Here is a 27,869-nt window from a genome sequence, read left to right as displayed (position 1 = left end):
CAGCTGCGGAAGAAAAGTCAATCACCTCAGATCTTCCCAGTTTCTCCTGCGGGAGTTTGTTGGCATGACAACTGTTAATTATGTCGCTGGCATATTGACTAGACTAGATCAGCGGTTCTCAATCCTGGCGCTGGTGTCCCACACACACACACCTGCTGGTGGTGTTTCCATTCCAGCCCACCTTCATGAGACGACTTGGTTGATCTAAAGAAGTTGCGTCATTGGGAATAATTGCATTCTGTTTCATGGCACAAGTTCGGGATTGTATTTCAGTTACGAACTTCAACGATTAAAGCCATCATGTTTAAGAGCTGGGAAAAGCCGTTCAAATTCGTCTTTTGGAGTCAAGGAAGGGTTTGGTTTGAGTGTGTTATGGCGAACAAAACAACAACAACAACAACAGGTGTGTCGGCCACCAGGACCGGAGTGGACTAGATATATCGCACACCTGCATTATAACTGAAGTTCTGATACGTGAACATCCTTTCTAGAAGCTTTAAAGTTTTAGCCGTGTATTATTCGTTATTTCACAGTTTTCTCGTGCTCCTATAATGTCATTTTCCTACTGTGTAATGCAGTTTACTTCACTGCTCTTCAACGCGTTGTGCTCCCGATATTCTGCACTGCGTTTCCAACAAGAGAAACGTCTTTTTCAGGAAAACCACATTGCAGATTTCCGCTTTGAATTTTCTCCGAATGGCCGAGAGCTGTAAAGACTCCAGAGGTTAAACATCGCGGTGAAAACGTGGTTAAACCCGGGTATAAACTGTCATTCCAGAAACCGTGCCTTTTGCGCATTTTAAGTCTCCCAAGATTATATATGACTCACTACATAATGAGTCAGGTTTTTATTTTTAGTCTTTGTTTGTTGTGCTTTGCTTTAAGAGCGCGCTAGCTGAAGTTCTCCTCTCCCCTCTGTCAGAATAGCCTGGCGCTATTTGAATAAATATCAAGAGTTTTTCTTCATTCAAAACGTGTGGTTTTTTTTTTACATTTCTTTTGCTTGACATACGTGTGTTAAAGCAGGAGATGACGTCACGAACTATTTCTCGTTCTGTCTTGATTTGAGCATCTGCAAACCACACCTCAGCTCAGCCCATTCTGCACCACATCACTCTTCTAACTTTCCCATTGACAACTTTATGTTGACGTGTTTAATCGACTCGGTTAACCGCTACGGAACACCTGCACCACAAGCAGGTAACGAGGACCTGTCCGCTGGGTGAGACGTCCGTGAGCTTGGAGAATCCTGATCGCAGCAGGAGAATGATAACTCAAGAAAAGAAGAAAGGTTACGGACAAACCAGCCCGTCTAGCTCAGCTAGTAGCTAACCGATCTGGTGCCCTCTTCCAGCCACTTCTCGAAAGAAGCCGGTGTATCGACTTCTAAAACATAGCAGGGATGCTTGTTCCACACCCCCACCACCCTTTGGGTAAGCAAATGCCCCCATTTTTCACAGGTTTAAATGCGCTTCAACGTTCTCACTTGTTTCCTCTGGGTTGCATTTCACTGTATTTTTTTTTCCTGAAGAGGCTGACTCTGTCTACCACGGCGTTGGAGATGTTGAATAATGACATATTTCAGGATTTAACAAGAGATGTCTGGCCTATAGGACTCACACTGTGCTCTGAACAGGCCTTACTGGGTAAGCTATCAGGATGTCCTGAGCTCCAGTCAGGTTCCCACACACAACACTACAGATACACATATAATAATCTATAATAAATACTGTACTGGGAATGTAGGTCTATTTCCTCAGTGATAGAAGCAGCAGTCTTTCGGATTGGTGTGCATTCGGACAAAAAATGAACTTGCCTCATTCCGCTCCTCATGTCACGTCCATTAAAACTCAGCTCGGCACGTTCAGTTCACCTTGTCAAATCAAAGTTTAATGGGATCAGCTGCAGGTGCCAGCTGTGATGAAGGACACAATATCCCGCTTCCCAGCCACGTTCGCTGAGAAGCACCTGAGTTTATTATCCTCCTGGAGAAATTATTATGAGCTGTTTAAGTGGAGGAGGTATAAAATATTACTCCCGTGGAAGACTCAGATAACCCAGATATATTAACAGCTCGTAATGAAAGATTTAAGAAAATTCCTCCCACAGTGCAACATACACAAAAAAATAGGGTTTTTGTTATCAAGAAACATTCCTTTGATTACCAATACGAACCACCAAATTTCCAATCAACAAAATGCTGTAAAGATTCATCTGCTTTTGAGCACGGCAGCAAAACGTTGCCTGGGAACTCTGTATATTAATACTGTATACTACTGTACAATTCTTTTTATTAACTAATAGATATTAATGTATTCTAAAGATGCACAGAAAAAAACATCAATGGCAGGTTTTTCACTGGATCACAGGTAAAGATTTCTGTAAGAATTGCAAAAATGCCAACTGAGCCAGAATGTTTTTCACAGTTTCCAGTTTAAGGTGACTGACGTGTCATTGTCTGTGCCAAGAGGGGTTTTATTTTGAATCGCATGGGGACAAAGTAATCCTGTATTCTCCACCACAGCCATCTGTATAAGGAGCCCTGCTGTCAGTGGGTGAAGGGGGGAGCAGGGTACCTGGGGGTGCAAGAGAAGACCTCAGGAGAGGTTCAGAGTCCGAGAAATCAGAGGAAAGGAGAGGCGCCCTGTGTCTCAAACAGCATACTGTACCTCTCACAAGCTTGAAGCTGCCGGGTGGCCTAAGAAAATCCTCAAGGCTTCTGCAGTCAGCAGAGCCACCCAGAAGGTCAACTCATTCCAGGGCAATAAACAGCACGTCAATCCCACGAGATCTGTGGATCTCATCCACTGATCGCCTGGCTGAGCCAGAGTTTCCAGCTCTCAGGGACACCAGGCAAAGAGGAAATCATCCCACAAAAGCCTTAGTTTTCAATGGGAGCCCTTTCTCCCACCCAAATCCCAGTGAGCTGCAATCAATTTACAGCTGCCCAGAAAACCCAGATGCAGAGCTTCCTGCAGAGATCTGAAAGACCCCCTCTCTGTACTGGCGTGTGTCCCAGTCACGTGTCCGTCATTCAGTCCATGCCTGTCCTGGTTTAAACACTGGATGGTGTTTGTCTTGCAGTCTGTAGCTCTACAATGCCTTCTGAGCCACCGGCGCTCATACTGAGGTCTTCACTGTGGCCTTTGGGGGCTCTGCTAACAACATTTCATTTGCTGGTGATTATCCAAGCTCTGGTTAAAGTCTCCTGCACTCACAAAGAAGCTGTGTGCGTCTGGCTGCTCCTGGGCTCAACCCGAGGAGGAGGTTTGAGCTCAACTTCCAGCAGTGTACAAGCTTCCAAGATCACAGAACGAGGAAACAAAAGGACAAAAAAAACTGTGTAGATTTGGGATTTGTACAGCAACACAGCAATGGAGGAAGCCGTAGCTGTGGTCAGAATAGTGGAAATTCAGAAGTGGCGGTGACTCAGAGGATGAGTTCCATGCAGTTTGGGCCACGTGAGTGAAGTGTTCTGGTACTCCAGAGTGCCCTAGGGACTACAGCAGTGTAACAGCAACAGTAGTGCCACCCCACAGGAAGCAGAGGTAGACCCACAGAGTAACTGGGGTACGCTTGGTGGGAGAGGAGAGAGAACGTTTGTGGGCGTCTCCCGTGAACTGCAATCGTGAGACTATATCTCCTGTAGCTGTTCTGAACAAAACCCTGCAATGTGTAACTCAGCCCTGGCCCTGGTTCCAGTCCAAATCAAGCAGACACAAGATTTGTTAACCTGAGAATTGCTGAGACCTGGGACCAAAATGTGAGGACCCCTCTGCCTGGCAGAAGTTCTCTTATTTGAACGGAATTGATCGGCACTTGCAGGCGTTCCCAAACATTAGAAAGAGGTGCCCTGTAAGCCTTTTGTTCTTAAGATGGGCAATTCGATAACTCCATTTGCTTAATTTGTTACCAGCAAAAGTGCAGAGACAAACATCACTGCTTCTATGTGTCAAAAAGAGAATAAGAAGCTGAAACCAGCCAAAAATCAACACAGATGTCTCGAGAATGAATGCTAGCGTCAGTCTGGCAGTGTTTCACTTGGAAAACAGCTCTGCAGCTACATTCCGTATGGCTAGATAGAGCTGCCTGGATTTTACTTCACCTGATTTTTTCGGACAGGGTAATTACAATGGATGGTTCCTTAAGACTAGATGTTACTCAACCGCAGAATCCAGATTGTGAAACTTTCAGATTTTTGTTCTTGGAATTCATCCTCCAGTTGAATCAGAGACAGAAGGTGACAATTTTATAGCCTGCGGGTCTGGTCCTAAACAGCCGAACCTTTAGTGACAACAAAGCTCACATGCAAATACATAAAAGCAAACAAACTAACAGCAACAGACGCATTTCTTTTATCAAACCAATGACAAAGCAACAAGACTAGAGAGATATGTGTTAGGTGGTGTTTGAAACTCTGATCAGAGGAGTAGTCGCCCAGATAAAGGTCAATGGTGACTTTTCAAACCTACAATCCCTTATACAGAACACACCATAAAATACTACAGCAGAGTGTCACTACAGCATTTGCTCACATCTTGATTTATGCTATAGAAACCCCGAGCAAATATTATTTTCACTTGATGGCAACTGATCATACAATGAGTCACGTGGGCGTGTCAATCGATTAATCACAGTAATCACGGCGTGTGGTGAAGAGTCCTCCCATTTCAAGAGTAATGATGAACATGATGCTGTCTGAGTTGTTCCAATAGCAAGCCACAGCAAAAAGACCTCAATATTTGTGAAAACGTGCATGGCCTGAGCAGCAGAATTTCCCGCCTGCTGTTCTGTTCATTAAAACAACATGGCAGGTGGACCCTTACCATTGCATCAAAGGGAATCGTGTTTTCAGACGGACCTGCACTGTCCCCATGGTACACACAGGATGAGACTCCTGGTGCTTCGCAGGTGGATTACCAGAAGGGCGGCCTACATTCAAGAGAAGCAGCAAGTTAGAAAACACAAACCGGCTCCAGTGTGAACAGCCTGTACCTGCTTTTCTTGTTTATATATCTAAGATCTGCATGTAAACCTGACAAGTGATGGGACATTGTGAGAGGTGAGCTGCAATTAAGGCAAGAGCAAGGTGCTCCTGGCTAAGTATTCAAAACGTCATGAGCAATCTTAATAAGCATGCTACCATTTTTTAATGCTTTTTTTCCTGGCCTTCCACCCCTGCCTGAAGCACCTGGCATCGACATGCATTTTTCTGATTGGAATTGCTGCAGGCCAAGCTGTTAATCAGCACCTTGGAGTATTAGAGCTCTACAGAGCACCCCTCTGCCTTCTCCCACATCCGGCTGCACTGGGAGACATGGGCAAATGCAAGCCACTGGTTCAGAGCTGCAGCAGCCTGTGCATCTGTGCTCTGTGCTTCAGAATCAGGGCTGTAGGAAGGGCTGGGGTCGCAGCCTGAGTGAGGGACTGGGGAGGAGTGCTGAGATGTGTGGGTACACGAGATTTCTCACTCCAGGGAGTGAAGGAAACTCAACCCCCTCAATGTTGAAAGCTGTTGGAAAAAAAAAGTCAGAACAATTCATGCAAAATAAACGATTCAATTGGGTCAGTACTACCAGCTCAGGCAGAATGGGAACTAGAAGGCCTTGTGTCTCCTCGGGACCAGGAGTGAGGACTGCTCACCACGCTGGAGAAACTCCTGAGGTTTCCAAGCCAATGAATGAAGAGCGCACTTGATACATCTCTCCGAATCGCTCTCTCAATTTAGAAGCACTTAAAAATGACTAATTTTATCTGCTTGGCATGAATCCCACTTTGACAACGAACATACCTCCCACAGGTTTCTTTTTAAATTATTACCCTTTTCCAGGAATAGCATGGTCTGAGGATGATCACAGACTGAGAGAAACTTCAGCATTTTGTTGCTTAGAATATAGAGATTTGTTCTTCAGTTTTGCTCAGTTTTAGAAAAGCTAGTTTAATTAAAAAAAAAAAGACCAGGAGCAGCGCACACAGGTGTAGCACAGGTCACAGTCCTCTCGTTCATGAAGGGCCCCAGGTCAAGTTCCGGTGTCCGCTCAGAGTGACCCATCACAACCTCAGGATGACTTAACCAAGGTGTGCAGTCTTACCTGTAGCTCCACTGCCACTCACATGAACCAACCAGGCTGCTGCAGGATTGGAATAGGCTGGGACAGACTGCAGGGCTGCTCCCCTGTCTGCTGGAGAGCCTTGAGCTGCACAGAATCATGTTGCAGTCAGGTTATTGTTTTCATGAACACGAAGGGCTTCCTCCTTCACACTTTAATTGGCACTTCTCCACGGTTGCTGCACGTCCTGCAATGGGCTGTTTTATGAGGAACTGGTGGGCCTCATGTATTGTTCTGCACTTTGTTAACCTTGGCAAAGGTGCACAGTGCTCCCTCCTTGTGGATTTGTACCTGGGAAGCTTTATGTAAATATGGCTTTTTTCTATTCTAATGCAATGGGGCTGATTAGCTTCAGTAGATTGGAAGAGTTGATTATTTAAACCGGCAATGAACTTCTCCATAAAAGAAAAGTGGGACAGCTCATTGAGTTTTAATGCAAAAAGAATTTAAATAGCAAATAAAATGCAATCACCTAATAATCCTAATCCAATGAGATTCCAAAATTAGATCAAGAGTGTGATGCACCCACAGGAACACAAGAACATCAAACTACCTAAGGCGCATCGTCTAATGTCTTTTAATTTCAAAATGCCATTGAGGGTCTACCTTCGACATATCTCTCTCTTTGATGGTCTTACTCGGCTTCTAACAATGAGCAGAAAAGGTTTTATAAATAACAATGTTCACCAGTTACCTATCACATTTATAAACCCCACCAATCATATTTAACCCCCACCCATTTATCACATTTGAACGGGCAATAGATTAACATTCCATTTAATACCAGCTCTGACTGATACTATATATGTTTGTGCCATTGCAATTTTTGTTTTGCCAGAATTTGCTAATTAAAACACAAAGCAGTGCTTTGGTTGTGACTTCAGTTCAGGTCATTAGCACCTAATTGATTTGAGGATCCCAATCTCATCCAGTCAGGATATCAGCTTCAACAACATGATTGTTACATACTCCCATAACTCTCAGTACCTTTAAACTCATGACTGAGTGTGTTGCTGGAGCAATGAACGCTGCTATGTTACAACTGCATTGTGGGTGCTTGAGCCCACAGCTTTCCCATTACGAGTTTAAATCCTCAACCACACTGCTGGCTGTGAATTAGTGCTGAACTGGAATGATTCACTGTCACTAGCAGAGTTATTCAAGTAATCATTGCAGACTAAGAGTATAATTAACCTCGGTTGATGTAATCCTCTTAAAAAGGATAAAGATTAATTCACTCTAGATGAAGGATGGAAATTGGAGATTCTGTAATTGGGAAAAGTCAAGCCATCAAAGGCAGGATCAATGAAATGATTAAACTTACTGTAAACTCACTAAGCAAGGATCTGAGGAACAAGAACAGATGTTTTTTCCAATGGTAAAATAGCAGATCTTCAGTGATTTTCACTGTATTTTTTTAGAACTGACTTCAGAAACAAATTAAACTAATTAATAGATGATTTATTAATTTCTTCTGTTTCTGAGGAGCCCAGCTCTGGTCTTCAAGGGTGTCTATCCCAAGGGCTCGTCAAACGTCCAGCCTTTGAAGATCAAGCAGAGGCTTCAGCTTGGCCAGTTAAGTACAATGAGTCCAATTAGGTCATTCAGGGCTCAGATGGAAAGAAAACCAGAAACCCTCTGGCCATGCAGGACTGAAGTTTGACACCCCAGCTTTAGTTGAACAGTGTGAGGAAAAGCCTCATATGAATGTGGTTAAGGCACCACAAGTTGCAAGTGTGTAAATGCACACAGTGTCCATGCTGCTCCTGTTTTGCTACATTATTTGACCCCCTGCGAAGAAGTGTGGCTATCTGGAAATCTTCTTCGCTGTAGGGGTGTAAGATCTAGGATCTTCTGGAATCCTATATTTATCCTGTGACTGATAACAATCTTGATGGATTTTACCTGAATGTCCTGGAAGTTGTTTTCCCAGGGATGATACAGGAGTTCTGGGTTGTATAGTGAACAGTGTACAGAAAATGCCACCGAAGAATTAAAATGTATGAGTGTGTTGAAAAGTATGTTCTTCTTTTACAGCAGAAGTATTTTTGGAATGCCTGACATGGTCTCTCGTGCTTGAAATTGTTTCACCCTTGAAATGAAAACCCCAAAGCATGGAACTTCAAAGAAAAATGAAAAGAAAATATGAAAAAAAACTCTTTCAAAAGTTAATTGGACTTCCATTCAATGCAATTAGTCTGGTGACCCAGGGGGATTTGAAAACTTCTAGTCTTTCTGTGAAACCTTAAAAAAACAACACAAATAGTTATTTATTATTGCTTAAAGATTGTTTAAAGAGCATTTTGTGGGTGGTTGTGGCTTTGATGGTAATTATATCTTGCTTATATAAGATTTCCCGATTAACTGTGTATACAACATATTTTAAGTCTTAATTCCGGTGGCGCAGTGGTTCACAGTGAAGCTGTCTGACTGAAGCTACATTCCCCAGTTTACAGAAAATGACTCATCTTGAGATGTATAATGTACTATGATTTTCTATGTTGCAGATGTCAGACTGCATAATGTAATCACTTTGGTAATAAAAAGAAAATTTCGTCAATATTAAGAATTATGTGATGTTGTCTTCACCAAATTCTATTTTGATATTGGGCTTGTTAGCCAATATTCAAAGAGAAACTTTTTTTGTTTCTGGGAGTGATACACACGTACGTTCCTGTCTATCAAATTAGAAATTACATAAACAACAATGATATAATTTTCTATAACAAACCCTAATGTCTCTAACACTGATCCTGGAGATTTCCAGTCCTGTTAGATTTTTATAGGTCACCTGTTTTTAAAGACCAGAAACACTCATCAGCTATTAATGAATCAAGCAAGTAATCTGTTCAGTTAAGAACTCCGATCCTTGAGAGCTGAAGAAAACTCAGAATTTAGTTCTAAATAATCTCTAAATGACTTAATATAATGAATCACCTGTTTAACTGATCACAGTAAAATTGTCCCATAACTTTAGAAATGGGTGATGTAATGGCGACCAGCAAAACCTGCTCAACTGGGGCTCTCCAGGACCAGGGTTCGAGACGCCTGTTCTAGACAGTCACTGGGCTGCGTCGCAGGGAGTTTCCAAAGCCCGTCCAGCCCACTGCTCGAGTGAGCTGCATCTGCGGATCGGAGCCCCGCTGTGTTTCATGACCGGAAGCCCCCAGTTAGGCGGTGGACCGATATGATAGTCCATTTCTCCGTGCGTGGGGGTAGGCATGTCTCTCCGGATGGCCCGCAGGCAGTGCGGTGCTGTCATGTCACTTGGTCAGCAACAGCGCCTGGGAACAGCGGTGCTGAACCCTGCCGGAGGGACATTTTTTCCTCCATGTCTCACGTTAATAAATCAAACGCCGAGTAATTACCAGCACCGCCTACCTCTGACTGCCTGTCACTCTGTGACAAAACCATTAGACAACACTTTCTGTTCACAGTGTGGGGGGTTTACAAGGTCGTGCTAACCAAATATACTGATTGGGTAAGAAAACCCCAACATTCGATATCCGACAAATAACTACCCAGCATCTGAGCAGCTTCTGCTTCATGATGGTCCCCCTGCTAACCCAGAACACATGAGTACGGGATGTGGTGTGTATATAATCGTAAACCTGTGTATGTGTATGTTCTTTGTGTGAAGTATAAATGTATTTTTTAACTTTCTTCTTATTCCTCTCTTTCTTTTTGTGTTCTTGCATCATGACACCAGACCAAATTCCTCGTACATGTACTGTACACTAAAGGGATTCTGATTAACTACATCTGGCTCGGTAGCTTGATCCACACCCCCACCACCGTCTAGGTAAAGACATGCGTCCTTTGCCAAGTTTTAAATACACATTCATGCCATTTCCACCTGTGTCTTCTGGTTCATATTTCTTTGTCTGTTTTGAAGTCTGTGTTGACTTTGTAGACCTAGCTGTAGACTGCAATTGTTGAAAATGTTATGAGTCCCAATTACATACAGCTGTTTTCATAAGTTACACAATTTAAGTTCATGTAGTTTATGTCAAATTTACATAAAATGATTTGCACCAGCCTTGAATTTAGGGTTGAATATTTATAGAAATTGAATTATTTTTATAACACACTTAGGTTACTTTTTAATTTTAGCTATTGAGAATTTTAAGAAACAGCCTTTACTAATATCTATTCAGCTAAGCATAGAAAAAATCCTGTACTGATACTCTTAAAGAAATAAGGAAGCCGAATAAGCATTACAATATATTTTATCAACCTCTTCACAGGGAAAAGCAAATTTACACACCCAAGTTGCAATCAGAAGAGAGTGAACAGCAATAGCTTGTATTGCTCTCCTATACTGCACCAGGTACTGCAGTGCTTGTACAGAAAGTGTTCAGTTCTTGATGGAAAGCGGTGCTCACCTTATCTCATGTGAAAATGTGATCAAAGGATGATGTATTTGTCAGGCAAGAAACCCTTAAGACTACAGTCTGTTTAATGTTTGATTGTGGTGCTATGTTTTATCAAGGAGCTCTGTAGCTTATTGCCAAAAGAGAATGCTGTGTGTTGCACTGGGTGACTGGCAAGTGTTTGAAGACTGGTCTTGTCGTGAGAGGGTGTTAAAGTGTGTGTCTGTGCACGTGTATAAGCACCTGTGAGTGTGTCTGTGCATGTGTGAGTGTGTGCACGTGCGCATGGGGATTGAAGGGGGAGGGGCAGCACTTCGAGGTGGTGTGTGAATGAAGGCGTGAGATAGCGGAATGCTCTCCAGGGCCAATCTACGCGATAAATCACAGCCGTGCCACAGGGACGCCAGCGCTGTTAATGAATTAGGAGGCGGTCTTAACCTCCTTTGAACTTGGAAGTGTGAAACAAGTCTTTAACACCATGGCACACTCCTGTCAGGTACTGTTTGACCGCTGCCATACAACTCAACCGTGCAAATGATGTCAAAGGTCTTTTCTTAATAGAAAAGCACAAAGATTTGCTGCCTTCTTCCTCCGAAAGATCATCCTGATGTAAATGGTGTTGGCGGACACGGTAATACATTCAGTTATGGTGGACAACGGGACCACTCATACGTGCCTCAGGCAAATCATGCGTTTCAAAATGTGCAGGGATTAGCCGAAACACTATATCAATCGTGCTTCAGAATCTTAAGGCTCCCAGATGAACAAATGCCTGCACATCAGAAAAATATTAATAACACCTTTGTCATTTGAACAGCCCTCTGTCAGAAAAAGACTGCGGCCAGTAACAGCAGAATATCATACAATATGACTTATCTGCATGCAGTGGGATAACAATCCAACAAGCAAATGTCCATTTGATCATCTTTATAATCCATTATCATCCATTTAGTGCATGCAGCCTGTATTATAATCTAACCTTATTAATTTTAGCTGACACCTTACATGGACACATGGCTGAGGTTTATATAGCCATCGATCCAAAATGCCAAGGCCTGTATCACATTAATTCTCAAGCAGATGAACTGGTCGGCAAGCTGAAAACCCTAATTTTGGAGGCAAGCAGTTGCAAATGTGAAACCGACCCAACCAGGCAGAGAGAGCAGTGAGATGCCGCATACACACCCTGCTGAATGGAGTTAAATTAACAACAAACACAAAGCTATCTACCCTGTCATTGAGCTTTCCCTTCAAATATCCCGCTGTGTGTTTTGGCTTATGGTTCCGTTGTCATGATACAAAGGTGCCTGGAGAAGCAGGGAAATAATCCGATAAGGCCGACTAAAACAACCAGCAGGCAACGCCTCTGTGGCACTGTGGCACTCTGGGAAACATGCCGCGAAGTTTCAAAGTCTGCAGCAGAATCGCTGACGCTGGGAAACAGCTGAGCCTGTGGAGGAAATGAATCTCATCCACAGCCCTGTTCCAATGAGGAGAACGGATGGAGGGATGATATTATGAGGAAACGTCAGACACTGAACAGAGGGCACACAAAAACATTGGTGTCCTGGCTTTGGGTATCATGCAGGGCCTGAAGCAGACTGTTCACGCAGGAGGCTAGTATTCAATCATGGGAGTTGACTGGTCAGCATCTCTAGGTTTGCTGACGGCTGTTTTTCTCCAGATCTGAAAGCCAAAGTGCCACATGGGTAACAGGCGGCAGATGGAATATTGTTCTTCTTTTTTCCCCAACGCAGGTTGCCTACATAGCTCAAGTGAGTCGCTGCACAATACAGCAGTGGCTTAACACTGCTCTTGGGATCAGCTTGCCTGTATGAACTGCCACCCCCTGATAAGGCCATCATAAATAACCTCTCGCACGCTGCACAGAGGGAATGCAGGCCCGACAAAGAGCGCTGGGATAAGAAGAGCTCCTCACTGGCTCCGTGTGGTTATATAATTCCGGCTGGGAATATAGAGCACTGCCGGATTTCACCCAGCTGTCATTTACCATCCCACTCATCTGCAGCTTCTGCCCAGGGCACGGGCTCTCTCTGGTGCCCGCAGGTGCCACCTGCTCTGCCACCCCGGACTTCACAGCACTGCTTCCCATTTCTCACCCACGCGGTGCTGGATCTCCAGGTGCTTGCTGCCACAGAGGGCTGGAGCAGACGCGTACAGGATCAGCTCTGCATTCCTGCACTGCATTTTTTTGGGGATATGAGATGTCTGCAGATATGCGCTGTACTGTCGGTGTTGGAGGCGAAAGCACTAGCTTTTTCTCACCAAAGCCTTATCAGGACATGCAAATGGTAACAAATAATAAGAGAGATCATTTGGCCCACCTAGCTCATTTCTGTTTTTTTTTTGTGTATGAGATGTGTATCTCAGGCATGGAGCGGATGTATAATCCAACCTGTATTTATTTTACAAGTGACAGTATGGTTCGCAATCCTTTTTTGTGGCCACTCCCATGACAGACCGTTCCTGCAGCCCAGGACTGAGAAAGACAGCCTGCGTGCGAGAGACAGAGGGAGGCAAGATGGGCGTTCAGGGGGAGAGCTCCAGGGCAGCCACACGCTGGCTCCTGCAGCCCCTGTCAGTACTGCAGTTTATGCCCCAGCATGACAATGGGCAAAGAGTGCAAAGACAGACAACAATGAAAGTACAAAGACAAGCCAGCCTGTCCTTCTCTGTGAAACGGCGGAGCATGCTGCGGTATTCCACGGGCGACCCAGGCCCTGGGAGGACAGGAACAAGACGCCCGCACCTCACCCCAGCTGTGAAATGGGTGGAATTGTGGGTAACAGTGGAGGGGTGCTTCCTACAGGTGTGGAAACAGCCATTAATGAATCAATGAATTATGTTCTCAGTATCGTAACAGTAGAAGCGTTGTTTCTTGAAAAAGGGTGAAAGGCCAAAAGCTCAAGATTCAACATGCTGTTGTCCCTTGGCTTCTTCGCACTGATTTAAGAAAATAAAGCCCCGGAGCTCATTTACAACCTTGCAGTCTCTCCCACCCTTTTCCCCCAGTAACGTTCACATAATGCCCATGAGAGACCCCACGATAAATCATTACAAAGCATTTAATCTGAAAATGAAACGGAAGATTTCATTCCAAAATCTATATATTCACTATAGGCTTTCACAAGTAAAGGTATCCTCACTGTTTACTTTTCCTCCTCAGTTGTTTTCTCCTCTTCTAGGTCACTCGACAAAGAGGTTGGACAAGGAGGCCCAGAGGCACGGAAATAGTGACACAAGAACCCCCATGAGGGCGGAGCTGTGAGGGAGCTGGGTGCCCTGGGAAGCAGGAACTGAGATGGAAAGGATATCAGACCAACCGAGAGTCCAGCAGGCCTCTCTCTGCGTGCGTACTCCAGTCCGGAGAAAATTCCGGGGTGATGGGGTATCCCTCTCTCGAGTGCTTTCGCGTTCCCCGGCCGCCCTTGTCATGACACTGTGGGGCCCCCGGTGCGTCTCCACTCGTATGAGTACCTGCGCAGGAATGAAAGGGAGCGAACGGCTCCCTCTGACGGAACAGTCTCTGAATTCTGGTCTCCATGGGAACAAAACACCGATCCACACAAACCCTTCCCCTCGTCCATAAAACATCTCAAAGCACGGCACGGCACGAGATAAAGACTCCCTGCCCTGTAACTGAGAAACTGACTGTTTGAAAGCTCTCTCGGTCTTAATTCAAGGGCCTCCATCGCAGTGAAGCGTCTGTGTGCCCAGCCAGGCGCAGATGGTCAGAAAATCAGGGATCCCTGCGCAGATTAACTGGATTTTTAACAAACGTTTGAGGAAGCCGAGCCCGCAATATAAAAAAAAAAAACGAGGACGTGGTTCGGCCGAGGAAAACGCAGGGTTACTCAAAGACAACACCAGCTGACAGCGCACAAAGAGAAAACATTATTCTTGTGGAAGAGGACAGAATTCCTCACAACTTCCCAGCCGCCCTAAGCCAAGGAGAGGGCTGGTTTCTCAGCACATGCTGCTGTGTGAGGCTATGGCACGCGCTGCTCTTATCGCACAGACTTAGCGGTGCGTCATCACCATGCGAAGCCCCCACCAGGGAGTTACTGGCTGGGATTCGGTCTGCCGTCTCTCAGGTATCCCCTAGCGCCTTGCGTGCAGGCCAGAAGGGAAACCCACCGAACCAATAGACCCATCACGAGACCCGCCGAGCCAGCAAGGCCTTTCAACATCCAAAAGGGGACAATTCCGAAACGGGCTCCTCGCAAATTAAACTTACGCCACCTACTCCCATTGCTTCTAAACACGTCCGCCCTCGTGCTTTCGGAGAGCCGTTTCGGAGTCCCTGTGAGCGTGCCGCTCGGTGATGTTTGCCCTAGCAACTAATTGCCCAATCGCAGCGGACAGCTTGTCTGTGGGGAAAAAAACAACAACAACAGTACATGTATCATCACCATCTGTCCAGCCATTTCACAAAAACCGGTCTGATAAAAAAAAAACTGGCACGGTCTTAAAGATAAAAGGCTCTTATGATCAGAGAGATCCTAAATCATAAAGACTATATTACACCAATTTATTTCTTCAGCTGTGAGGTGGCTTTACCTTTTTATGACAGGGTTAGGGTTCCATCTAGGAGGAAGAACGGGGAATATATATTATTAGTGGCCCAATTTGTAAAAATTGATTTCGAAGGGAGGTTTTCGGAGGAATGTGTATGTGTGTGTGTGGGGGGGGTGCTCATATGTAATAGTGCTGCCCCGTCAATTACTTTTAAACACCCTCAGTCACCCCCCCCCCAGCAACACACATTTCCAGGGGTTTCTAACGTGGTTCTGGGAGAAGGAAGGGTAGGATGCAGGTGTGGGACGCCCACAATAGACCCAGGGGATCTCTGCAGCTGGTTTCACAGGTCTTTTAAAATCAGATATTGATTTCGCATCGAGGGAGCGCTAAAATTGCTCACAGGTGTGTAATTACAGGAGCTCGGGGCAAGTCGAAATAAAACCAGACAACGGCTTGACCCAAAGAGGAAATCCCCCCCCCGTCTATGTAATTCCACTTAGTGTGGCGGTTCACACCATATGACCCGAATGCATTTCTCATTAGGGGGCAGTTTCGATGACTTTCTTCTCTCTGATTTTGTCCTAAAACGGGAAACGGACCGCGCGTTGTTCCGACGCCCTTTCCCCTGTCGCCTCCGAGCGAGCGGCTGCTCAGAGCCGGGGTCTCTGCGCGGGGAGAGCCGCGGTAATTGGTACCTGTCTGGGGGTTGGGTGGGACAGCTGGTCTTGGCTACTTCCTGGCGGTACGGGACGTGGTGGAAACGACGCCGTTGGCGGCGGTAAAATGACTGTAATTCTGCGTTACGCGGCGTGCCTGGGCAGGCGGAGAAAAAGCACAACAATGTCAGCTCAAAGACTTCAGTAAACAAGCCGCCGCGGGCGCTTCTCGCTGGTGAAACGCGAATTGCCGTCATGAACGGAAGGAGACCCACCTGCTCCGTCTGAGCCGAGGCAAACAAGCAGTCTCTGCTGCCGAGTCACCGCGGTGCAGCACGCAAGGTATACCGCCCGCCGAGGGGAGCCGGGGACCCCCGAGTTTTAAAGATGGGGAGGCACCAAACTGCTACAAAAACTAATTAAAACTTTCTGGTAAAACCTTAAATCCCAGCCCTCAAATATTCACCCCACCCCTGACATTAGCCGAGCTTCTAGGACCGTAGTCCAAGGTATTTTCCAAATACGATTTATGGTCATTCGGGGACTGGATTGGACTGGACAGAAGCATAAACACTTGCAGAACGTGGTGTATATGAATATGACCTGGAAGTGAGCTGCTACCCCAATCCTTGCTCCTTAGACCCGAGTGCAAAAACACCAAACCAAGCTCCACAAGTCAAGACCCTTCTAGAATAGGCAGTGCTTTCCAAACCCTTTCAGCTCATGGTACACCAAACGATTGTAACATAATAAGCGCCAGTACTGCAAGGAATCATATTTACTGTATTTCGAAGTGAAACATATGCTGCAGTTTTGAGGAGAAATTTTGAGACTTGAATTTTAATGCGCAGTGCAAGTTTGCTTCAATAAACAGTCGTTGAGCAGCTGGGAAAAGCTACCAGAAGCTTCAGGTCCACGCTGATCCATTATCAAAGTCGATCTCTTCCGATTCCGCAAAATTTCCACGTCTCTCTGTCTCACTGTTGGGGAAGCGCTGCTCTAGGGCAACAAAACAGACAGTATAAGCTTACAGGCGTGCATTGTGTTATTTCAGGCTATGAATGATTCATGAACGAATCTCCCGCCTTTTTGAATATTTCATTTAGAGGTAGGTCATGTGGGTGCCTCTTTGCACGAGCAGGCAGGCTCCCTCTTCGAGCAGGGCAATCGGCCTCTAGCTCTGGCAGCAATGGGCTCTGCCCTTTGACAGACATTAACCACCCCTGTAGGTACCTTCTAGTGCCACTGTGTGGGCTCAGTGGCACTCATTGTGTTACGCAGGATTTGAATGTAATACAATCTGTTGAGTATATAAGGACAATGTAGGCTATTAGAACTGGACCGAAGGTAGTGCTGACTCCTTAATTTCTGTAAAAAAAAAAAACATTTATTTTCTTTTTCGAAAATTTGAAAGGGAATCTCTCGGGCAGAGAGTGCTCGGTTTGGCTGTGTCTTCTCAGCTGAGGCAGCAGCAATGCAAATGTGTGTCCCTGACCTTAATGCGACAACCCCTGTACCCAGGTGTGCAGGACGAGAGCCCTGAGATCGAGCTCTGAAAACCCGCGAGAATCTGCCCGAGGAAGTACACACAAGCGTCTTTCAGCCCTCAGTGGGATACAGTTCTGAGAAACGCGTAAAATGGCCAACATTAGGGCTTTGATCCATCTTTGCAAAAGAAAGAAAATATCTTAATGGAGCGGAAAACGTTTTTCTTTTCAGTATCGGGTGTCTTTTCTAAATGCACAACTGATAGATCAAACAGGCCCATAGAAGTGCTGGCACTCGTTACCCCCACACTCTGAGGAGCCCTGCCTGGGCTGGTTTAGACTGGGCTGGACAAGTTAAGTGCTGGGAGCAGGAGATTATTATGCTGGAGCCCCAGACACTGTAAAAACAGCTGTCAGTAAACAATACCCAAGAAAACGATTAATGAGATCAATCCTCAAAGGTCAAAGTGCAGTGGCTTGGAATTCGCCTGCTTCGAGACCAACATTAGCCAACTGTCTGGAAGATACAAACCAAGGCCATCTATAGGTTAGTTAAAAAAAAATTCACTGCATCATTTTCTGTAGAAATGAGTCTTAAAGTAAAATGGACAATGTGCTACAGCAAAAACAATCGGTAAAATCTGCTTTAAGCCTGCTGTGTTTGGTAATTAATGTGCCTTCTGCATGTTTTGAGAAATATGCGAGCATTTTATAGTTGGAATACACTGTATATTTTATTTAATTAACAGAGTGAAAATCAGAAACCATAGAAACAATATGACTAGAATATTATGACACATGGTTCACTCTTTTCAGGGGCTGTTTGGAACGATAAATGTGTACTCAAGTGTGTGTTTCAGTTCCTGGCTCTGTTGCACCATCATTATATAAGACTAAGCAAAGGACATTATGTTAAAAAAAGAACCTTTGAATTAAACAAATGCCTGAAACTCAAAGCTGGCAGAGTGGGATTTTCATGCAAAAAGTATGAACTTTTAACCCTTGTTAAACAACAGGCAAAAGAGCACTTTGTGGCTCTCACAAACCAGACTTTCCAACCACAATGACAACCAAGGAAAACCAGGTTGCTGCTGTAAGGGGTGTTGGTGGAACACTAGGTGGCGCTCTTTTCCCTACACCAGAATTTTCAAGCCAGTGCTCTGGTAAGGTGACTGGGTTCACTGTGCTGTAGAAAATCCTTCCCAGATTAAGCTAAGATCTTGATTGAAGTACCCCATGAAAATGTACTGCAGTAAAATTCTAAGGGTGCAGGGATGAATTTAGGAACTCAGGAGACCCCACCGCCCTGCCCTGGTGGTCCTGGTTTGGTCAGGCAGCGTGCGCCGACCGACAGACACAGTCAGCAGCGCTCCTGTAACCCGGACTTGGCTGAACGCCCTCCTCGCTGGGCGCGTCAGCGGCACGGAGGATGGCGTGCGTGGTTGCAGTTGGCACCGTGAAGCTAGGTTGGCGCGGAGGCGGAAAACAGCCTCGACAGCAATTAGCCTTAAGGACGCCTGCACAGCCGCGCGCAAACACGGAGCCCCGCCCGCGCCCGAGCTGAAGAACTCCGTCCAGCCCCTCGTCCGCAGCGGGGTAGCCCGACGGCCCTGCTTCAGAGCAGGAGGTCAGCCAAACCCCTCGCTGTGTAAAGAGGGTCTCTGCTCTAATGAGGAATCCAGAAGAGCCCTAGCTGGTTCCACAGCAGTAACAGCTGCTCCAGATAGACTCCCATTGCCAGTGTAACTGTAGGGTTCGAGCGATGGTGGTCAAACACTCTGCTTGCGAGGATGGGAACTGGGTGGAGACGGATATTCTCTCCACAGTCCCATTAACACCTGCTGCCTTCTTGTTCACTCTCCTCCCCAGTTAGGGTCTCCCCATAACCACTCGGGAAACCCGGCAAGCTAGATTAACGTCAACCCATTTACACGCCAAAATGACACACCAAGAGAGAGAATTCTCCAACTCAAAAATATTTTAAGCCGCTTAACTGAATAAAACAGCAGTAACAGGACCTACGCTTTCACCAGTGTGTTGGCGGTACACCCCCCCCCCCGGACTGGAAACTGCAAAACTCAGTGCTGACAAGTATTATTAACCTTAACGGCCGTGGCTGTCATCGACGCTTTTACCTTGCGGCTGTGTTTTCCATCCTTTCAGAGATCATCCCAGAAAACTGAAACACGCCAAACACTCTGTGACTTTACAGAGCTGCCCTGCATCCAACAGGATCGTAGGATTGACTGCAGGTTGCTTCAGAAGAACCGGCATCAGTGAATACCAACTCAAACCATTCCTGCTCCGTTTCTATGACTGTAGATTTGTTGGAGTATTAAGTTGGACTTCAATACGCCGATGAGAGACAGTGAACTATTTTAATTTTTACAACTGTTTGGCTGCGGAGTGAAGGCTTTGCTTGAGCACATAGTTATTTTCTCTCTTATCCTGGGGACGTACACCACCGCGTGCTCTCCTGTTGACACGCAGCGCTGCACCTGCTTGAATACCTCTGCCGTGGGAGTGGCCTTCCGTGGGAGAAACAGAAGTGAGAATCTGAAACCGGGGCCGGACGCTCGGGGAAGACAGGAAAATAAACCGCTTCCGCTGGTCATCGCCCTTAGAGAGCCATTCACCAGGCCTGCTGCTTCAATTCCACAGGGCAAATTATCAGTGCTTGTTCACACAATATAATACTGCACAGTTGTTTTGGTTAAACCGTGTATAAGTTTTTTACGCGACAGTTATGTCTCAGTCAGCATACCACAGACCAGATCTGTATTTGGCCCACTGCAGGCCAGCCAGACCGCAGGCAGGAAAGCAATCAGGATCCGTTACTGGGTCCCTCACGTTATACAGTCCAAACTCACTGGGCTATCTTCTGAGTTTCTGGATACAGAATGTGCGTTTACGCCTGGAATCATTTCTTCTCACTCGGATAAAATGTTTCCAGCTCTTTGTATAATGTTGCAATTTCAAACTGCAGTTATACGATAACTGCAGTTTCCCAAACGCAAGCTCGTTCACGTGCGCTCACCTGCTTCACCAGAGATCGGTACAGGAGCAGCATCGTTGCCCATGATGATGCAGCGCTGATGACACGTGTGCAGCACCAGGCACAGCTGCCTGTTCTCTGGGTTTTGCGCCAGCTGCCGTCATGCTCCGCAAGCCGGCTGATCTAACGCGCGGGCCTGCTTGGCGGCAGCTGTCGCCAGGCACCTGACGACCGCCTGTTAGGAAGATTAATGAGCTCTCCTCTCCCTCATGGCTCCCACGTGCGCGTTCGCCTGCCTGCTGCAGATGTTCCTCAAGGTTAAGCTGCCGGGATCCGATCAGAGCCGGACGCTGGACCCGAGGTATCCTTTTCTGGACAGGCACAGCAGCACACCATCGAGAGCAGCATGTTGGCGAGGGCCGTCAGATCCGTCTTAAAAAATTGAGCCCCTTCTCAGAAGCCCAAAACTGAAATGAGCCTTGCGAAAGTTCACAGTAAGCTTAAACCCCCAGCGTGTTGGTCAGTCTGACCCTGTCGCCAAGTTTACACGGTGCACCATCAGCTTCGCCAAGTTCCTCCACGCTTTGTTTTGTGCCTCACCGCGCCTTCACTATGATTTCACCCTGCTTGGCTGCAATTTACTCCACCAAAACCAAGGCTCTATGAACACAGAAAACATTACTGAGATGCCAACACAGACGTGTTAAACCGATCCGTAATGATGTTTTTCCGACAGGAGCAGAGTCACCACCTTTAGCTCGATCTCATCAGATCTCAGAAGCGGAGCCAGGCTGGGCCAGGTCAGTGCTGGGCAGGAGACCTCCCACCCAACAGAAAACCAAGTTGCTGCAGTAAGTGATGTTAGAGGACCAGTAGGTGTTGCTCTTTCCACTGAACCAGAAGTTCCAAAACCAATAGTATGTCGATCACCATGTTTCTTATATCATATCTTATACTGAGGTCCTGTCTACTTGGTCACCAAAGACCCCTGGCAGTGTTCATAAGATTATGGTGTTAACCCAAGCCCCCCTGCTAAACTCCATTCTGAGCCTGCAAGGTCTGTCCTCCCTCCAGTTCAATAAGTGATGGAGTTTCTCGGTGTTCCCACTGCACTGCAGTGACTGGGGGCTGCACCGTACATGCAAAACTCTTCCTCCTGAATGACGAGTGCAGTATAAATGCAATGAAGTATTATTATTACATTTACTATTACAATATTATTATTATTTTCTATTCAAAAAGACTCGAGCCATCTTCATTATCACTATCATTTTAAACAATTAATCCTGTTCAACGTTAGCACAGTTCCACATTTGGCGAGCATCACTTGTTTTCAGCGAGTGCCAGCAATTATAATAGCTGCCAGCAATCCTTCCAATCTTGCCTGCTTGTTGGAGAGCTTGTTCATAAGGTCAAAGCAATTCAAAACTTCCACATTGACAGCAGAAGGTTTGCAGCTTTCTCCGCTTGGCTTCAGTGACTCAACCGAGTACATAGATGATCAACTGGTTTATGAAACTGGTTAAAATTCGTACAGAAGAAATAGCACGCGTCTCAGTCTCTGTGTGGCGCTGCTCACTGTGCTTCACTAGGCAACTTTCCTGCGAGTAATAATTCCTAGCAAGTATTAACCCAGCACAGAAGATGTGGTCTGGTTTGATTTTATAAGGAACAGCTTCAGGCTACAAAAGCACTGCCTCCTGAATAGCAAAATTCATTTCTTCGTCTTTCACTCTCCCCAAGATAATATTTTGATTTGAATGTGCTCGTAATTGCTCTGCCTTCGTTTTGATCTGCATTTGCCTGCATGATTGGCCTGGATTTACAGGAAATCACTGAGTACAGAGTGGCCTTTCTCTTACTTTTTGCTAGGGAGATTTTTATGCATTCTACATTAACAATCTCTAGCAAAACCATAGTTGTGCTTTTTCTTTCCAGCCTTCTTTCAAGCAGCAGTATTTATCATCTGTCATCCATTTGCTCTTATTTCAATTTCACAGGCATTTTTTTATTTATGCAGTTGCATTCGGAAAAAACACTAGCTTTTTTCACCCTTTCCACATTGAGAGATTTATTCACATAAATCTGAAACATTTAACACAAGAAAACTGCATTATTTTAAATTGTAGCCCTCAAAACTCTACAATTCGTGTAATCTACTCTCTACACAAGTCTCCCATTGAAGACTCTTTGAACTACACAAGTATGCTATAATGACTTCTATGAATATATAATATAAATACGGCAGAAGGATGAGAAGATACAATTTCATAGTTTTATTATGCTTTTGAAGTGCTTCAGATAAAGCCCTAAAAGTGTTTCTGTAACAGATAGTTTCACTGAGCATGTCACTGAACTGTCACAGTTTATAAAGTAATCAGCAAAGAAGATTGAGCTTTGTCTAATGTTTGTCTCATTGAGTGTTCCATGATGTCATTGATCACAGGGGAAGAGATTCTCTGTGAATGATGTGCTTGCTGACATTAATTTTAAAGAAGACTGATTCAGATCACACAGTGGTGTCACTGAAAGCTGCATCTCTCTAGTCTCCTAGATAAGACAGTGTCGAAAAAGGATTCAAGCATAAAAAAGGTCTCAAAGGCACTGACAAAGTCAAACCAGCAGAATCAACAGTAAAAGACCAGCCAGAAGACAGAAGTGAAAAATAAAAGGGCTTTTAAAACTGAAAGCAGGAGCCACTTTATCAGACAAAGGGTAGCAGGAGTTTGGAAAAAGTGACCAGGTTGTAGAAGCAGATACCCTGACTTCTTTCAGGTCTCAGATCAATTGCCCCATCTACAAGTGGCCAAGCTACTGTACACTAGTCTTCATGGACTCCTTTCATTTAAACTCATTCTTGTTCTTCTGTGCCTCTTCTGGCCACATAGGTTAGTGCTTTTTGGCAGAGAAACATCAGCAGTCCTACCCAGCAAAGCCAACCACATGTTGTCATTTCAGGAGCTCAGCTAAAGGCACTGCCTGGACCTGACCCTCTAGCGTCTGCTGGACTACAGAGCATCTGAGCCACCAGGGAGCTCCATCACAGAGGGCCCTGTAGCTGCCACTCATATTGGACTGAGGCTGAGGCTGGCAGTGCGCATGGTGGGGCGTCTCCACTCATCAGTCAGCCCCCACTTCCCCGCTACGAGCTGGGGGGGGGGGGGGTTCGGTGACCTCTGAAGACCAAAACATTTCCGCTTGCTGTTTGTATTTCATATGTTTGTCTGCCGATTGGACACATTAAGAAATATAGCTGTTCACACTCAAAGCCAAGGGGGTTAGCTTCAATTTCAGAGCCGAACCAGGCTCCTGCTATGTTCTGCTTTAGAGATATAACAAAATGTTTAAGGGGTGGAAATTCTAGGCGGACATTGTCTAAATGGGTCTCTGCCACTAAGGTTTTAAATTGCTGCTGCAAAAATGAATTGAGGACTCTTTTACTTGAGTCAGGAAAAAGGTAACGGAAAACATTCTGCCACAGGTAAATCTGCCCGCTGCTGTGAACAAGGACTTGACAGAGCTGCCTGCCACAGCACCGTCCCCTTCAACTGGACGCAGTCTGCCTCTCCCCACCTCCACCTTTCAGTGAAGGTGCTGAAAGGGAACCCAGATTGTAGAGCAAAAGGAGAGGCGAGGGGCAGGGAGACTCGGCTGAGCAGCTGGCTGAAAGCGTGCAGGGAGTGAAGAAGGCAGCGAGTGTACCCAGTGCGTAGTGTGAATGGAGCCTGGCTTGAAGGGAAGAGCCAATTGCATCGCGCCCTCATTCCATCCCCTTTCATCGTCTCCGACCACCCGCTAAATACTACATGGAGCATCTGCGATGTTAAAACCTCTACAAAACTGTTCTTTTTTTTTTTTGAGGAAACTGACACACTAAATGACACTGACACACATGGTGACATCCCTGGCAGAGCACGATGTCCAGCTGTTCCAGCCGACCCAGCGGAAGCACGCAGTACATCCAGATACCGGGGAATTATTCCTGTTAATCCCTCGCGACTTCCTCCCCGTTCGTTAAATCCTCCCCATCTTATCCGATAAGGAAGTGCTGTTCCGGTGATTTTCATCGGACCCAACTTGCTGCCGCGGTGACCTTCAGCTCCGCGCGACGCCTCAGAGGCGGCTAGAGAAGACGACAACACTGTGGTCAGTTCCCAGCCTTCCAGGGGCTGCCAAAACACTCATTCCCATCTCGGACAAATCCATTTCTTTCTGATGGAGGGTAAACTTGTTTCCTCTAATCCAACTGCCGAATTTCCAGCCCGATCAATGGCCTCTCCTTTCTTCTCTCCTAACGGGGAGCATCCAGCTGGATTTGAAGCTGAAGCCAGCGCAATGTTACGCAACGCTGTGTACCCTGACAAATTGGACTCGGCTGCCCTGATTCAGGGAAGGGAAAAGGAAGTTAATTATTCTCTCCCTAAATATGCGGAAGTTATATAACCACCCTGTAGAGGAAGTGTTGCCAGACTGCCTTCAGCACACAGACAAGCCCTATTTCCATGAATATTACCGTCATTTAGATGTTATTTTGTATCACTCATCACACCCATAGCAGTGAATCAGATTGTTGTGGGCTCAGTAAATACTCCAGTGCACAATCCAAAACAGCAGGAGCTAAACTCCCTAATAGTAATCCACTGCAGCTCGTGCACTCCAGAGCTTACACACGGAGGGATGGTCTTCCAGGCCTTTCTAGCTAGGTTATCGATAAGATAATGAAACGTTCCAGCCCAGCTGGATAATTTCTGAAACTCATCCATTTTAAAATCATAAAGGATGCTATAGGCCTATGACAATAACTGTCTATTGCATAGCCATTGGAATCTGATCTTGGTGTGGAAAGCCATAATGTGCTTTGCGTTTATTGACTAGAGCCCTGAGCAAACTGTTCTGCCACACCATTGGGACCGGCAGGGGTCCGGACGATCCCAGCCCAGGCGGGACTCAGACCCAACGGGATCCGCCTGATGAATTGGCTTGACCCACTAGGCAGAGGGACCAGACCCGGACACCACAACATCCGGGGCGGGCGTTTCGGAAAAGCGATACTCACTCTTAGCCAAAGGTAAGTGGGTTAGAAGTGCCAGTCGCCGTTTTTCTCATGTCTGTAGCCCTGCTGTTGTCATGAGTGACCCACTGAGCAAATGGGAAGATGAACCCTGGGGAGAGGGGAGTCCAAAAACAGAGGCAAGGTAGGAGCTCCAAAGAATGACCAACAGCAGGTGAAGAACAGAGGCTTCTGGAGGGCTGAAGTATTGTGCGAGGGAGAAGGGCCGCTGATTGCTGGAGTGTCCTGGTTGGCTGATTGGCAGGAGGGGTGTCGTTTAGCAGGAGTGCTCGGGGCTGGAGTGTGATTAGCACGGGTGTACTTCCGTGTGAGAATGTGTTGGGATGCAGGCGTGACAGCTGTATTACAATGAGCAGCCTTCAGGGAAATACAACAGCTAGGCACAACGTGCCCAATCAGCTCCTGTATAGACCCGGTCTCACACCACACAGGGCCTGACGCAGACGCTCGTGCAGGAGGCTGGTATTTTTAACACTGCCGCGAAGGTGTTTGGGGAATAGTCAGCAGTTCCGCAATTTTGCAGGTGTCCTTTGCAGCAGAACAGGCTGTTGCTTCCGGAGAATAACGCATCGAAAACACGCTTCCTTTTCCAGGTGTCTAAACCCGAAATGAAACAAAAGGTGCATCCCACCGTCAACCTGTGTCTAGAGTTTATCTTTCTACGGGCGCTTCATCACAATCCAAATCGGTATCAGAACTTTGCTGCAAACAAAAAAAAGAATGAGTCGGTTATCCAGGGGAAGGAAAACAAGTTCAATGAACGAGTGTTCTAGCACAGTTTGCATTTTACACCAATATAGATGGAATGTGTTGTAGAATCATATGCCCCGTTCCAGGAATAATAATAATAATAATAATAATTCGCTGTAATGTGTGCGTCTGGTCTCTTTCCTTAACGCCCACGTTTACATGGGAAAAATATGCGATTTAGATACAGAAAACCAAGCACAAGGCGTTATGACTATGGAGACCGGAACAAGTGCGGACGCGTTTGTCGCGAACAATGCTGCTCGTCTGGTGAGTCACAGAAGCGCAACACTGCCATCTTGTGGAAGTGTAAAGAGTCAGTCGAATACAAAAACCGGACTGGGGCGCCGGTGTCGTGTCCGATTCAGTCTCCCCTGGAAATCGGTAACCCACTCCACACAACCGTCCAGGATCCTTAATCCTGTGTGCGTGTTTGTGCCTTTGCTTGTTACAATCTGGACAAAAAGGTAGCCCATGGGTTTTGTGTTCGTATCGGTTTATCCGCGTACTGTATGTAATGCGCTTGGCTAAGGATCAGACCAATGCATAAAACTTTACCAGGAGAATGAAAGTTTAAGTTGCCTGTACATAAGACAGGGGAGCCCGAAAGCACACAAAGGCTGTGTGCAACTTCTGTCCTTATTGGCTAGATAGACAACATTTTATACTTGAAGGATGAGCGTGGGCGCATTTCGGAAGGGAGATAACGGATTTCCAGGGGTTACTGAATTATATACGACACCGGAACAAAAAAAAAGCATTTCCAGTAAGGCATGCCATGTGTTTCAATCTGGTATGAGAATGACGCACAATTGCCGCTGTGTGGGTTGATGTTTGAATCCGTAATAAATGTTACGTTGCATAAAGCTACTTATTTGTAACAATCCTGTAAAACATGCAACAGGCAACAGGCGCACACCCCTAAAATCCTTAGAGATTGTTGCCGTGTGCAAATGCTTTTATTTATTTTTTTGTTGAGGGAGGGATCGCCTTTATTTTCTTAAAACATTCAGGAGTTTTTTTTTAGGAGGAAGGAGACGGGGAAACATTGAATCTCGATGCACTTGCGTGGGTTTCTAGTCCAACAAGTGACGCCTCTGTCACCCAGAACCTAGAGCTGCCCCCTAAACCCGGCAGCCTCAGCGCGAGTTCGGTGTTGGTTTTATCTCTTCAGGACGTGTTACAGCAACACTCCCTCCAGTCTGTGGAATGACGATGACCCCTGCTACTGCTCCACATTCATACAGTTTTGTTTGACCATACTCGCGCACTTTCAAAGCTGTTCGGGGGTGTCGATGTGAATGTTTTGGTATTGCAGTGTTGGCTCAGTCGCGTTGGTATGCGGTGATGAATCCCAGTGCATACCGCATGATGGTTTGAAATGGTTACCGATGTCTCAGTGTTTGACGCTTGGGCTGTCTAGCGTGTGGAGCTAATCGGATTGGTAACAAGGAAATGGGATTTCATGTTTTTTTTAGATTGCAGCAGTGCTGTCTCAGCTATAAAATACACGACGCTGCTATAATCATAAAACTGGTAACTCAAAATCAACACCAACTCCTCCTCTACATCACAAGGTATGGGTGCTTTAGAGAATGCCACCTTTTATGGATATTTCCTCAGAAATATGGACACATGCCATGTCTTCAGTGTAGAATTACACATCTTATTCCCAGTTGCTTCTCAATAAGGGTACAGTGTCAGGCATATCCTATGAAGTTTTATATACTCTCTTCCTTCTGGAAAAACTCCACATAATACCCCTGATACAAGCAGATTCCAACCCTGGCTTTCCATGTCTGGAAATTGTAAGAAAACAAAGTGTAGGCCTTGCACAACTCCAGGGTAGACAGACTGTAGACCTGCATGTCCACCTGGTAACCATGAG

At 45.9% G+C, this 27,869-nt stretch overlaps 1 long non-coding RNA gene across 1 annotated transcript; it reads right to left on the bottom strand.

Moving 5' to 3' along the window:
- Window positions 1–22,206: 22,206 nt before the first annotated feature.
- Window positions 22,207–25,377, bottom strand: LOC148650694 (uncharacterized). Its single transcript, XR_015926199.1, has 2 exons — window positions 25,220–25,377; window positions 22,207–24,543 (listed from the first exon to the last, which is right to left on the bottom strand). It is a non-coding gene; the product is annotated as an uncharacterized LOC148650694 (long non-coding RNA).
- Between the last annotated feature and the right edge of the window lie 2,492 nt (window positions 25,378–27,869).

This window comes from Lepisosteus platostomus, chromosome 13, assembly GCF_059453375.1.
Source record: "Lepisosteus platostomus isolate fLepPlt1 chromosome 13, fLepPlt1.hap1, whole genome shotgun sequence".
NCBI classification, from domain to species: Eukaryota; Metazoa; Chordata; class Actinopteri; order Semionotiformes; family Lepisosteidae; genus Lepisosteus; species Lepisosteus platostomus.
This window is presented reverse-complemented; position numbering and strand designations above follow the sequence as displayed.